We start from the raw sequence: 12,686 nt of genomic DNA on the forward strand, positions 1-12,686 counted from the left end.
GTTGGAAAAGTGCTCCAAAATCACCAACCACGTCAACTAACCCGTGTCACCAAGTGCCACCTCTGCTTGTTTGCTGAACACCTCCGGGGATGGGGACCCCAGCACCTCCCTGGCAGCCTGTGCCAATGCTGCACCACTCCTGCAGGGAAGAAATTTTTCCTGATATCCAGCCTGGCCCTCCCCTGGCACAACTTGAGGCCGTTTCCCCTTGTCAGGTGTTGGATGAACCAGAAGACCCTGTATTTCTGCACAAGGTCAGCAGCAAATGTGCCTCCTGCCCACCCACCCCCTGTTCTTAGAGCAAGAGACTTCCACGGGTCGATCTGTAAGTGTTTCTGAACCTAAATTATGGTTTTGTTCCCCTGGGCCCCCCATGGCCCCCCAGCCTTTGGTTATTCCAGTTTGTGCCTTACATAAAAGAGCAGCCAAGTGGTTCCCCTGCCCACGTCCTGCTGGAGGCACATCCTGAGCGGGGCTTTCTTCTCCGTGCTGCTTCCCGGGATACAAAGCTTTGCTGGGAATTAGTTAAACCTCTGACTCAGAGCAGTAATGAGTGGTTCTCAGCAGCATTAAAAGGCAGAGAGGGCCCAGGGTTACTCTGAAGTGGATTTGCCTTTCTCCAGGCTGGTCTGTCACTCAGACACGGCGTCTTCCAAATGGAAGGGATTTCACTCAGAAGTGCTTGTACTTCCCAGGTCTGTAATTGCTCCTGCATTAAAGCAGTGCTCCAGCAGCCAGCTGGTTTAACCAACCCCTTCTACTCATGGGTATCTTCAAAACTCAGCCTTTGACTCCATCCCACTTGCAATCCTCCTCTTATCATCCGAGGGGACCCCGGCTGGGATTATGGTGTTCCCTCCTCTGCCTGACACTGGACTCGCCTCCAAATCCCTCTGTGATACTTCAGAGCTCCCAGGCAGAGCTGGCTGGAAGGGTGACAGCCCTTCATCTGCTCTTAGAAGGAGGTCAGTTGAGTAATTTGCACAAAATCCCCCAAACGACGGCGTGGGTGTTTCTGCCTCCCTTTGTCAACTGGAAACTAAGGACTAAGGCTTAACTTTTATGTTTAATCCATAATGAGGTATTGATCTCGTGCCAGGAGTCGCTCCCTGGGTGTTGCCCCTGAAGTTTTTATATCTTTATAGGCGACAATCGGATACAAAATAATTCACATCTGCTAAAAAAGCAGAATTGTCTCCAGGAAGGTAACAGGCCTCTCTCTTCCTTGAGATTAAGGACATGGAGATTTAACTGCAGTAAAATTGACTTGGATTTTTTTTCTTTTTTTTTTCTTTTTTTTTTGGTGGCTTCTGGAGAACTAAGCACAGATGATATTTAAATGATCTTAAAAATAGGATTATTTCTATAAAAAAAATTCAAAAGCAGAACAAAATGAGCTGCCTTCCCTCTGAAGGCTCTGTCAGCAAAGGTCCCCAAAGCTGTGCCAGCCCACGTTGCTGAAGGCTCACGGTGAACTTCAGCTATTTATAGCTGAGAAATTGTAACTGGACTTTTGCTGGATGAACCCCTTTAGGACTGGGATATTTTATGGCTTTTCTTTGGGCTGTGCAAAGCCTTGGGGCAGGATGAGGTGGAGGTGGTTTGGAGGGGCTCAGACCACATCCCTCTGCTCTCCTGCTCCTGCCAGGGGGGTCTGATGTGACCTTGGAGTTGTCTGTGTACCACCAAAAGAGCCCAGTGACTCCAGGAGCCATTCCTGCTTCCCTGTGTCTTTCTGCATCGTCCAATGCCATGAGCTATGTTTAATAACCCAGAAAAAAATTAGAAATATCTGAGTGGTTCTTTATTTTTCTCCTTCCAACAAAAAGTCTGTGGCAGTGCTTGGGAAGGTCAGGGCTGTTTGACACTGCCAGGATCCTGATATTCTTGGAACAACCATCTGTTCAGAGCACAGTGAAAAATTGGTTTGTGACTGCCCAAAGTCACTTCAACTCATGAATAAAATTAAAAAGAAGAGAAAGCCCAGCAGAGTTGTACCAGTAACAACAGAGAAATGACCATTTGGAGAAATCAGTGTTTGTGTCCATGGCTCCAGGAGGGACAGTCTGTTCCTGAGCGGGGTCAGGGATTCTTGGCCAAAGGGAGGATGTGGAAAATGTCCCCTGTGTGACCAGGAGGATCTTGAGGAACAGCTCAGCTGTAATGAATGTCCCAGGAGCGCTGGGGAGGGAGGGCAGGATGTGCCATGGTGGGCACATCAACCACCAGGGCTTGAAATCAGAAATAAAATCAGAAATAAATAACCTGTGTGTTCCTCTCCCAGCCCGGGCAGGGACTGCCTGGGAGGTTATTCTCCCTTCCTCTCTGCTACACTTGTACATCTTTATGAAATTGTGAAAACTTTGCTTTACTGAGAGTCTTTTTTCCATGTCTTTGTTCCTTTCTTTTTTTCTGCTGGCAACTTCAGTGTTTCCTCATCTCTGTCTTATTCCTTTTTATGATTTTTACCAGCTGCCGCATTCTCAGCTCTTGTTCTGCTCTTCTTCCCTCAGGGCATGAGCCAAAAATACGATCCAGTGACTTCTGCAGGTTTTGTACTTTGCTGATTGGCCCCAGAATGTGCCATGTTTGCATCATTATGTTTTACAAAGCAAATTGGAGGGGGCAGTCAGGTGGAGGTCGGTCTCTTCTCCCAGGTAACAAGTGAAAATGGGCTCAGGTTATACCAGGGGAGGTTTTGATGGGATATTAGGGAAAATTCCTTCACTGAAAGAGTGCCCAGGCTTTGGAACAGGCTGCCCAGGGCAGTGGTGGAGTCACCATCCCTGGAAGTGTTCAAAACACATGTAGATGTGGTTCTTAGGGCCATTATTAGTAGTGACCTTGGCAGTGTTGGATTAATGGTCTTAGAGGGCTTTTCCAACCTAAATAATTCCATGATTCTATCACAGAGCAGCCATTCTCTGTTTCTTCTTTGCTGATTTGAGATTTTATTGCTGCCTAATTAGTGGAAATACTTTTCCCTTGATTATTGTGTTAATGAATGTCTGTGTGTTCCAGGGATGCTGTGACTTCCCTGGCCCTGCCCTGCTCGTCACTGGGATACTCATCACTGCTCTTGGGGATGGAAATGGTGATACAGTGAGTAGAAAATCCCAGGTAAAATACTGGAGCCTTTGTATAGTGATAGAAGTGCTTGGAATGTCCAAGGCCAGGTTGGACAGGGCTTGGAGCAACCTGGGATAGTGGAAGGTGTCCCTGCCCAAGGTGAGAAATTGGACATGGCAGGAGGCTGGAAATTATTAACATCACAGAAAAGCTTCCTGGTGTGGAAAGTTTCATTAAAAGTTACAGCTCTGGGTTCAGTCCCAGTTTAATAAGAGATAACGTCTCCAGCTTCTTAAAATTTAATTTGATAGTTTATGAAGGAAATAATTAAAGCATATTGTGGCATCAGTCACTTTTTATTTCGTAGAAAGCCTGTATATAAAAGTCCCATTCATAGAGCAGCCAGAGTTTATATTGGCCTGCAGTTTCATTTGTCCTTATTGACAGAACATCCACTAATCCTAAATAAATGGAAAGGAAATGATGGAAAAAATGATAAAGGGTAATCTTGACCTTGAGGCTCTGGAAAGTGAAAGTTGGTGGAAAGTTTGGAAAAGTTGCAGCTCTGTGGGGAAGGAGGATGTTTCTGGTACCCAATAGCAAACTGGTTCTGCTTGTCACTGGCAGATAAAGAGATCAACCAAGAGTTGCTTGGCACACTCCTGTTGCCTTTGTGCACTGACTTTCCCAGCACGGTTTTGCTTTGGGAATCCAAAACTAAAACACCTTTTATTTGACATAAAACTCATTTTCCCAGGTCTCTGCCTCCTGCTCTGACCATAAAAAGTTCAAGTGTCTCTCCTGCAGGCCATAGCAATATGTTTCAGAGAGTCTCCCGAAGGTTGGATTTGCCTCTGGAATAGTTTTAATCAAAGTCTTTTTTTCTGTCACTTTTTGGACACTTTACAGTTTTCGGTGAGTGCCTTGAATCAGGGCCATAAGTACGGCTGACAAGCCAAAAATAGATTAATCTCCAGCCTCTGTTACAATTACCACTCTGGATTTCTGTATCACTCACTACTTAAGTGGTTTACAAGCAATTACAGCCTAAGCCTTCCAGAGCCTCTTGGAAGGAGCGTTTCCCATTGTGCTTTGGAGAGGGAGAGACGAGCGTTGGAGATGATCAATCCCGGTTGGAAACGTGCTGAGTCAGCACCCACCCCCCTGAAGGGCAGAGGGGAGGTTGCTCTGCTGGTAATCCAGCTTTAGGAGACTTGCCCAAGGTAATGTGGGAAGACAAGGAGAGTCCAGGCTCCTGGAGTGGCTCAGATTTAGCCAGGCTGACACCCCGCTGCTGCCAGGCCTGTTTGTGTTCTGGCTGCTGCTGGAAGGGGGAGAAGCCTTTAAACCAGGTGGATGGAAGGACAAAGAGGTGTTCAATTCACTGCTCAGGCAAAGGCAGCATCTGATGAGAAAGATTTAGAGTGTGTTGGGCTAAGTCCCAGTTAATCCCTCCTGGTGGCTCCGTTGTACTGAGAGGACTCCTTGGGAGTCACAGAACCTGGTGCTGTTACATCCATGGCCTTTCCTATGGTATTACCTGGAGGAGCTGATAATGTGAACATGAAATTTAGAATTACCTGAGGATTGTGTTTAATAAAGCAGCTGGGAGTGTGCCAGCAGTCAGGAAGAGAGATCGAGGTCTTTGCATCCATGTTTTCATAACCTTTTTTTTTAAATTTAAATAGATATTTGGGTTAGATCCATGGAAATTAATTCAGTGGCTAATCTCCCGTTATGTCAGGATTCCTTTAGAACTGGAGGATGGATGGGGGTGTCAGGTCTGCTCTGGTTATTTTGGCTGGATGCAGGAAGGGCAGTGGTGTGGCCATGCCTCGGTTCCATGGCACTGGGAGAAGAGCAGGACAACTGGAATGTTGTGTTCCCTGAGCCCTGTCACCACATGGGAGCTGGCAGCAGGGGGGAAGAAGGGCTGAACAACTTCCCACCAGGGCTCTGCCTCTGGCTTAATTCCCTGTGCCACTTCCACTGGTGTTCCTGGTTTGATTAAATAAGACCTGGGGACACGGGGAGCCCTGGCCTTGTATCCATATGAGTGGGGTTGGAATGGTGGAGAAGCAGGACCAGGCAGAGGAGCCTGTGGAAGTACACAGAGTGGGAATGGGAGTGTGTGCCAGAGTGTCCAGCCTGTGGATAACCCTTGTTAGGGGTGGAGAGCTGGAAACCAGCCCTGCAGTGCTGCCTGTGGCTGTTGGGTGAAAATTGGACAGCATTCCTTTAAACCCTCTTAACATTAGTGATTTTTAAAATGCAGGATTTGGTTCACTCGCTAAGATTAAATTGAAACATGGCACGAACATCTCTGCTCCCAACCCTCAGTGCCAAAAGGAGTGTCAGGAGGACCTGAAAACCTTGGTTCCTCCTGGAGCAGGAACTCCAGGGGGTGTTTGCTGAGCTGTGATGCCACGTGGGGCAAGGACTGAGGGCAGGAGGGATGGCAGCAAGGATGTTCTGAGCATACATATGTATATATTACCTGATATTCAGAGCAAATCTTCAATAGCAAAGTCTCAGTTCTTCTGTTTCAGGACTCCCTTTCCCACCAGTGATGCTCCAAACGTGCCATTTCATAACTGAGCAGGGTTACACCATTATTCTGCCTTTTCTTCCCACAAAATTACAACATGCAGCACTAGAAACCTGAATAATCCAAGTACTGTTGGAAAGACATCTTATTTTTCCTCTTAGGTTGCTTAATTAATTTCTTTTGACTTTTTTTGTACTGTTTGATGAATGTTATTTCAAACTACTGTCAAAGGGAATGTGAGGAGGGAAAAATGAGCCACCTACACACGGCTTCTGATACAACTGTATCACTCTTGGAAAACAGGGAATTCATAAAATAGGTGTTAGCCCATGTGCTTGACAGAGAACATTTAGAATTGGCAGGCTTGTTTCTGGTCTAATTATCCTTGTTGGGCCGTTTTGTAAACTGAAAAATTCTGTAAGTTAAATAAAATTCAGAGCCAGGCCGAGATATTTAAAGCTCCCCTTTCAAACCAGCAAACCAGAAATTGTTCTTGTTTGGGTTGTTGCCTCCCACCCAAAGACCTTTCGTGGCTTTTCATGTTCCCATGTGGGATAACTTGGAGAGGTTTTCATGCTCTTTTATTGTGATGATTAAACTGAAGGGGCAGTTATGGGATATTGCTGATGCTTCAGGTTCTGTTGGTGTTTGGAAGTGTCTTCTTAGAGGCACTGACAGAACAACATCCTCTGCAGTGGTCACAGTGTGGTTATGGAAGGAAAAGGGGTGATTCTGTCTGGTTTTAGGGTGAAGAATGTGGCTCCCTCAGTCAGAGGCAGGACTGGGGGTGGTTGGATCGTGGTGACACCACCATGGCAGGGGGGGTCTCTGTGCACACCCCAACAGCAGCTCAGGCTGTGCACAGATAAAAAATCAGGTTATTAGAAATTAATTAGGAAGATTCTTGGGCTTTAGAGCTTTCAGGCATGTTCAGCTGCTGGTTGCAGGCAGTGAACACAGTGTGGCTGCTGCTCCCAGCTTGGCTCCAGGTGCCATTTCCCCCCCTCACAATTCTAAGGGAATAATTCATGGGCGAAGCTTGTCTTTTTCTCACGTTTATTCAGAAATCTGTGCTGAAAAATTTATCCCAATAAGACTGTTTCTTTAGTTCTTTTCTAAGGAGACCATAGGAAAAGCTTCTGCTGCCTAATTGGAGGTTCCCAGAATCATCTTTCTCCTGTGAATACACAAAATATTCATGTTGTGAATATTTGCTGTAGCTTGAGTGGGTTCCTTCTTCAAAACTTGCTGTGCTGATGAACGTTTCTCCCAGGAGAGTTCCCCTTTCAATATTTGTGGAAAAAGCACAAAGGACAAGGACACAGTTGAAGTCTCTTAATTTGCAAATGTATCTGAATATTCATGATGCCTATTTTAATATTCACCCATTTTTCTCCTCTCGTTAATGCAGTGTATCTGTTTTAAGGTAGAATGCATCTGTGGCACCTTGTTTTTTGATCAGAAACATTAATATTGGGAAAAACTAGCACAAGTTTTATCATAGAATGACAGGCCGGGTTGGGCTGGAAGGGACCTTAAAGACCATCTTGTTCCAGCCTCAATTTGCCAGCAGAAGTCCTGCTGTCTGCCTTAAATAAGCTCCTAATTGGTGGAGGTTTATTCCCTCTCCACGTGAAGGGCACAAATGATGAGTGTTGTGGCCAAGCACATGGGGTGTGAGTGTTGGGAGGGTCGCAGTGACCCCAACACTGCTCAGGAGCTGGGGCTGCCAGGGCTCTGTTGGGAAAGGTCCCTCCTTTCTTTCCTCAGTCACTTCTCATCCCACACTGCACTCAGCAGAATTAAATCACGACATGTTTCCAGGAAGGACAGGATGAAAAGCACTTTGGATCCCATCAGAAAAAAAAATTAATTTTCCACTTGAAACCATTCCCTGCACAGTGTCCAGTGTCCTCTCCATCCATCCGCTGCCTGTCGACAGCTCCTCAGCTTGGCTGATGGGGAAATTTCCTCCTACATGTTATTGGAACAGATTTTTTTCCTCTACCCTGAGGAATGTTGTTGCCAGCAAAGATTATTTCTCTTCAGTGCTGGCAAACACTGTTTCTTACCTGGTGGCTGATTGGGAATACGAGAGGAGAAAGCATGATAACACTTTACAAACAGCAGGATGGAATAAAGGGAGGAGGGAGATGTTTTATCTCTGCCCCAGTAGCTGCAGAGAGAGCTCCCACTCTGGTTATCTGCAGTGTGCAGTTTTCAGTGGACCTGCTGGTTGGGTGTTGAGCTGACAAGCCCAGAGTGTCACCGGCCATTGGCTTCCCAAGGTCGTGGTGGTGGCACAGGGAGGTCCTCACTGTCCCCTCGTGCCTGGCACGGGCTGTCCCCTCTGCTGTGGTGTGGTGGGGAGCCCAGCACCTCAGATTTTGTTATTTCCACGTGCCACATACTTGGTTCCTGTATTTTCACCTTGAAGGCACAGGTGTTCTTCCCCCTGAGGTGTCCCCATGGCTCCTCTGTGCGCTTTGGGGTTGGGTGCCCCCGAGGATGGTTTGGTGCAGCAGCTGGAAGAGCTGCTGTGGTAGGTACAGGAGGGCATTTTGCCCACCTGGGAGCCTTGTGGGTCCTCTCTAGAGCTGAGCTTATTTGGCATTGAGTTTGTTTGAGAATAACGAGAATAATCTCTGTTAAATCACTGCTGCCTTGTAGGTGCTCTTGGTCTCCAAGATGTTGAGCACAGGGGGGAACACCCACAGCAAAAGGGGGTTGCTCAAACCAATAGAAATTTTTCAATTTATAGAATCATGGAATGGTTTGGGTTGGAGGGATCTTAAAGCCCATCCAGTCCCACCCCCTACCATGGGCAGGGACACCTTCCCCTATTCCAGGTTGCTCCAAACCCCGTCCAACCTGACCTTGGACACTTCCAGGGATGGGGCAGCCACAGCTTCTCTGGGAATTCCAGCCCCTCACCACCCTCACAGGGAAGAATTTCTTCTAATATGTAATTAAACCTGCTCTCTGTCAGTTTGAAGCTGTTCCCCCTTATCCTGTCTCTGCAGTTCCTGTTTATTCCAGTTACTCTGTGTTTGGGGGTGGGGGTGGTGTGGCACTTGTTTTAGATGGTACAAAGTCATCACTACTGGAAGTTAAGCAATTTTTCTACATGCTTTGTCTTCTAATCAGATTTTAAAAATTATTCAAATAGCTCTAATGTCCTGTACATGCAGGAAGTTCTCAGAGATACCTACTCTGATCTTTTTCTGGAGATGTTGTATACACCCTCCAAAAAGAACCTGTTTTCATCTGCAGGTAATTCATCCACTGTTTCAAAATATAATCTCAAAACTTCAATACCTTGTTTTATTTCTTACTCAATTATATCAGTAATCCCTTAATCTACCCCTTACTTGCCTATTCATGTATTCATTAAACTGCACTGGGAAAAATACCTTGTCGAAGAAGTTATTTTATTAGGAAATACCTTTTAGAAGTAGTTATTTTGTTCCTCAGTATAATTACATGATAGCAGATGCATACTGGAGGAGGGAGAAGGAAAAGTTACTTGTGAAGGTTATTTGAAGTCAGCATAAAGCACCCATAAATATTTGATTTCCAGAGCCAAACAAGTGCCTCTCCCCCAGTCTGCCCAGTCGAAGAAGCAGCCGATGACTGGAAATCGTGGCCAGAGGATCACTGAGAGGTGAGGGGATGTTCTGACTGCAAACAAGCACAGGAGGGGAGATGTGCAATATCAACTTGGTCCTGGGTGAGTAAAATGAATATAGAACTGTTTCCTGGTTTCCATGTTGGGTCCTTGGCAGGGGAATGAGGAGGAGGAGGAGAACAGCTGTGCACTGAACTGACTTCTGCCAGCTCAGCACATTTACCTTGGACACCATCCTGACTTTCCAAATGGCAGGGGAGAGCGATCAGTGCTGACAACTTAGACTTTTAGGCTGTGTTTATTCTCCCTCTCTCCTATTTCACTTCCCTAAACGTTTCCATAATTCAGGCATTGATTTCAGCAGCACAGCTACAGACCACACGCCGCATTCCCTTTGCTGCTCAGCTCATCACTAACAAAGCAACCACTTCTTTATTGCAGGATAAAAGCACGTCTCACAGCTCTGCTGTCAGTGGTGGCAGGAGGAATGGGGCACTCTGCACCGTTTCTGGGCATTAATACTTCCATTTATTCCCAACTGCTTTGCAGAGCAGTTGGTACCCGGTGTATGGACCGTGAGCCATTAAATCACGTTGAACACATCTGAAAGAGTTTAGGGAGTTACTGGGCCATCCAAACCCTGCACTGGCACTGCAAGGCAAAAGAAGAAACATCCACTATTAACATTTTTCTTCCAGGAGCAGCTCAGTGGCCTGTGCCCTGTTTGCTGGGCACCTGCCCTGCGGAGGCCTGGCTGTTCTGCCCAGCACCGAGGCACGTCCTTAACTCCCACTGAAATATGGGAGAGGACAGGGATTACAAGTCCTCCCTGAGCAGCCAGAACAGAAGCCATTAAGGTATTGCAAGCCACGCAATTCAATGGCCCTGAGAGTATAATTTGATTGTAATTCAGGAGGTTACTAAAAGGAAATCCATACCAGGCTGGAAGATAAGCGAAGGCGAGGAGTGTATTTACTGCGAGTGGTGAAATGTGAGGTGTGTGAGTCCCTTATCTCCTCTGTCTGCACTTTATCACCACTGAAGGCAAGTAAAAGGGGAATAATATCTAGTTCACAAGAGAAGATTGGATTAAGTTTTCCCAAAGGTCTTGTGGGAGTTATTTCCATTTCACTCTTGTCTGGATTAGCCTAATTCCTTCAGGCTGTTTCCAGATCTCTACAGGAGTAGGCCCTGGCTAATGGGAGGGAGGGGAAGATGGTTGGGGCATTGTTTCTTCATGGAGAAATTTGCCTTTGACCTCTGTAAAGGACTTAGGAAACCTACAACATCCTACCTGAGGGCAGGACTTTTTTAATATGGAAGTTTCTTTTTCAGATCTCTTTTTGTTATGGAAATTATTGCTTGGTAATAAGTGTCTCTTAGAGGTGTTCCTTAAAATCATTATTTATGAGAAAAAACTGGGTGTGCTGATGTCTTGCTGCTGTTCCTCTCACTGCCCTTGTCTCCAGCTCCAGCCCCTTCCTGCAGAGCTCTGATTGACTTGGGAACAGCCCCAGGGGTTTTATCTTGATATTTGATCTCTAAGGAAGGACTTGGTCCTGCTCCAGACACTCAAAGGATGCTGCTGCTTCTGCTCAGGTAGGATCTGGTCTCCATCAGTGCCTCCATCACCTGTATTGTACCAGTTTTAGTGGCAATGCTGCAGTCTGGGTGCAAGGTGGTTCTCAGCCAGGATGGGCTGTCCAAGCAAAGGCTGATTATGCCCAGGAGGTGAATTTTTGTGGTTCATAAGCATTTACTGTCCAGATATTCCAATTTTTTCCTAACCTTTCTCAAATAGATTATAATTTACTGTACCTGCATGGGGGTGAAAAAGAGAATGCACTTATGGACTATTATGTTTTGCTGTTGCAGGGATGGTTTAACTCAGAAGAATTGATCCTAAACAGGCACTCATCACTTCCAGCTAATTCCACACTGTTTGCAAATGGAACAGAACATCTCTGCAGCTCAGAGGCTCTGACAGGTACCTGCCAGGAAGTGTATAACAGCTCTTGGAGTAAAAAGAAGGGCTGCTTTCCCTGCTTTTTCATTTGGAGGAGGCAGAAGGTGATTCTTTGCCCACTAATGGCCAGTTCTGATCAGCACAGCATCTCCCACTCCTGTCAGAGCTTTGATTTCCAAGGACCACATGTTTCTTTTTCTAACACTTTTCTCATTTCTCTCTGGTTACTCTTGTAAGTGCTGCATCTTCTTGGAGCTCCTGGGCACTATGAGACATCTAGATGTGGAATCTTGTCATTTTTGATAAATCTCTGTGAACCACAGAGCTCAGCTGAAACTGCAGCTCAGCATCCTGAAGTGTCAGTTTAATCTATTTCTAGCACTGAGAAAAAAAAAAAACGGGGGAGCAAAAAACCTCCCAGCTTTATACCAGTAATAATGATGGGAACGAGTTGGCTTTCAGAAAATAATTTAATCCCTGGAGTATTGGAGGTGGGTTTTGAGTGTCGTGTGTAACAGAGCCTAAGGAAGGGCAAATGTCCTGTTATTGTGGCTTGTATTAAAAAAAAACAAAACAACCAACCTTTTTCCTCTGAAAGTTTATTAAAGTGCAGTTTTATTTTATTATTTTCCAGGCTGAAAGCACAAGTGGAACAGGCTTCTCCTGGAAATCCTGAGGATTGCTTTTGGCTTAGCACTGTCAGAGCACTTGGGTAGGTGCCCTTCATATTGTTTTATCTCAGCTTGTGATGTGGAGGGATTAATTGTGCTGGTGGAGAGGCCACTGGCCGTGCCTTTAGGAGATGATTGATCCCTCACCAGGAGAGCTGGAGAGAGCTTTTCAAGGCAGAAATGGGTGCTGGCTCCTACTTGCCAGTGGAAAGCCCACAAAATCAGGTCTCCATGTCTTAGACTTTGAAATTTTCCTGTGGATTCATCAGGTAAGAGGACAAATCTCACTCCTGTTTCCATAATCCCTCCTGGGTTACACAGCCCTTCACAGCAGTCGCCTTCAAATTAAATGTCACCGAATGCCACGGCAGAGGAGAATTAAAATGTGGCTGCTGTGTGTGCCTGGAGCTCAGGATCAGGGGTGACTCCCTCACAGATGCTGATCAGCAGCTCTGCTGGCCCTGCCTGGGCTCCAGCTCTCCACGAGGCCGTGGCTGAGGGTCGGCAGGTGACAGTCTGTGAGGTGAGACAGTCAAACCCATCCTTCTGCTCCAGCCTCTCCCTCTTAGGCCAGCAAATTTCATACTTAATATACTCTGTTTGAGCTGGGTTAGGACAAGCCCCTTCTTGTCACGTAGTGTCACTTGTGGATTCCATCTCTTTTTTTGTGTGTTTGGGGGTCACTGGTTCAAATTCAACTATTGACTGTGGTGTTTTGTCATGTTCGTGCCATTCAAAACATCAGCCCTGTTTTACTCTTTGAGTCACTTTAAGTTTCTTTCCAAATACCATGAGCTATCAAGA

The sequence above is a fragment of the Manacus vitellinus genome, unplaced genomic scaffold (assembly GCF_001715985.3).
Source record: "Manacus vitellinus isolate BGI_N305 unplaced genomic scaffold, ASM171598v3 scaffold_14_pilon, whole genome shotgun sequence".
In the NCBI taxonomy this organism is placed as follows: domain Eukaryota; kingdom Metazoa; phylum Chordata; class Aves; order Passeriformes; family Pipridae; genus Manacus; species Manacus vitellinus.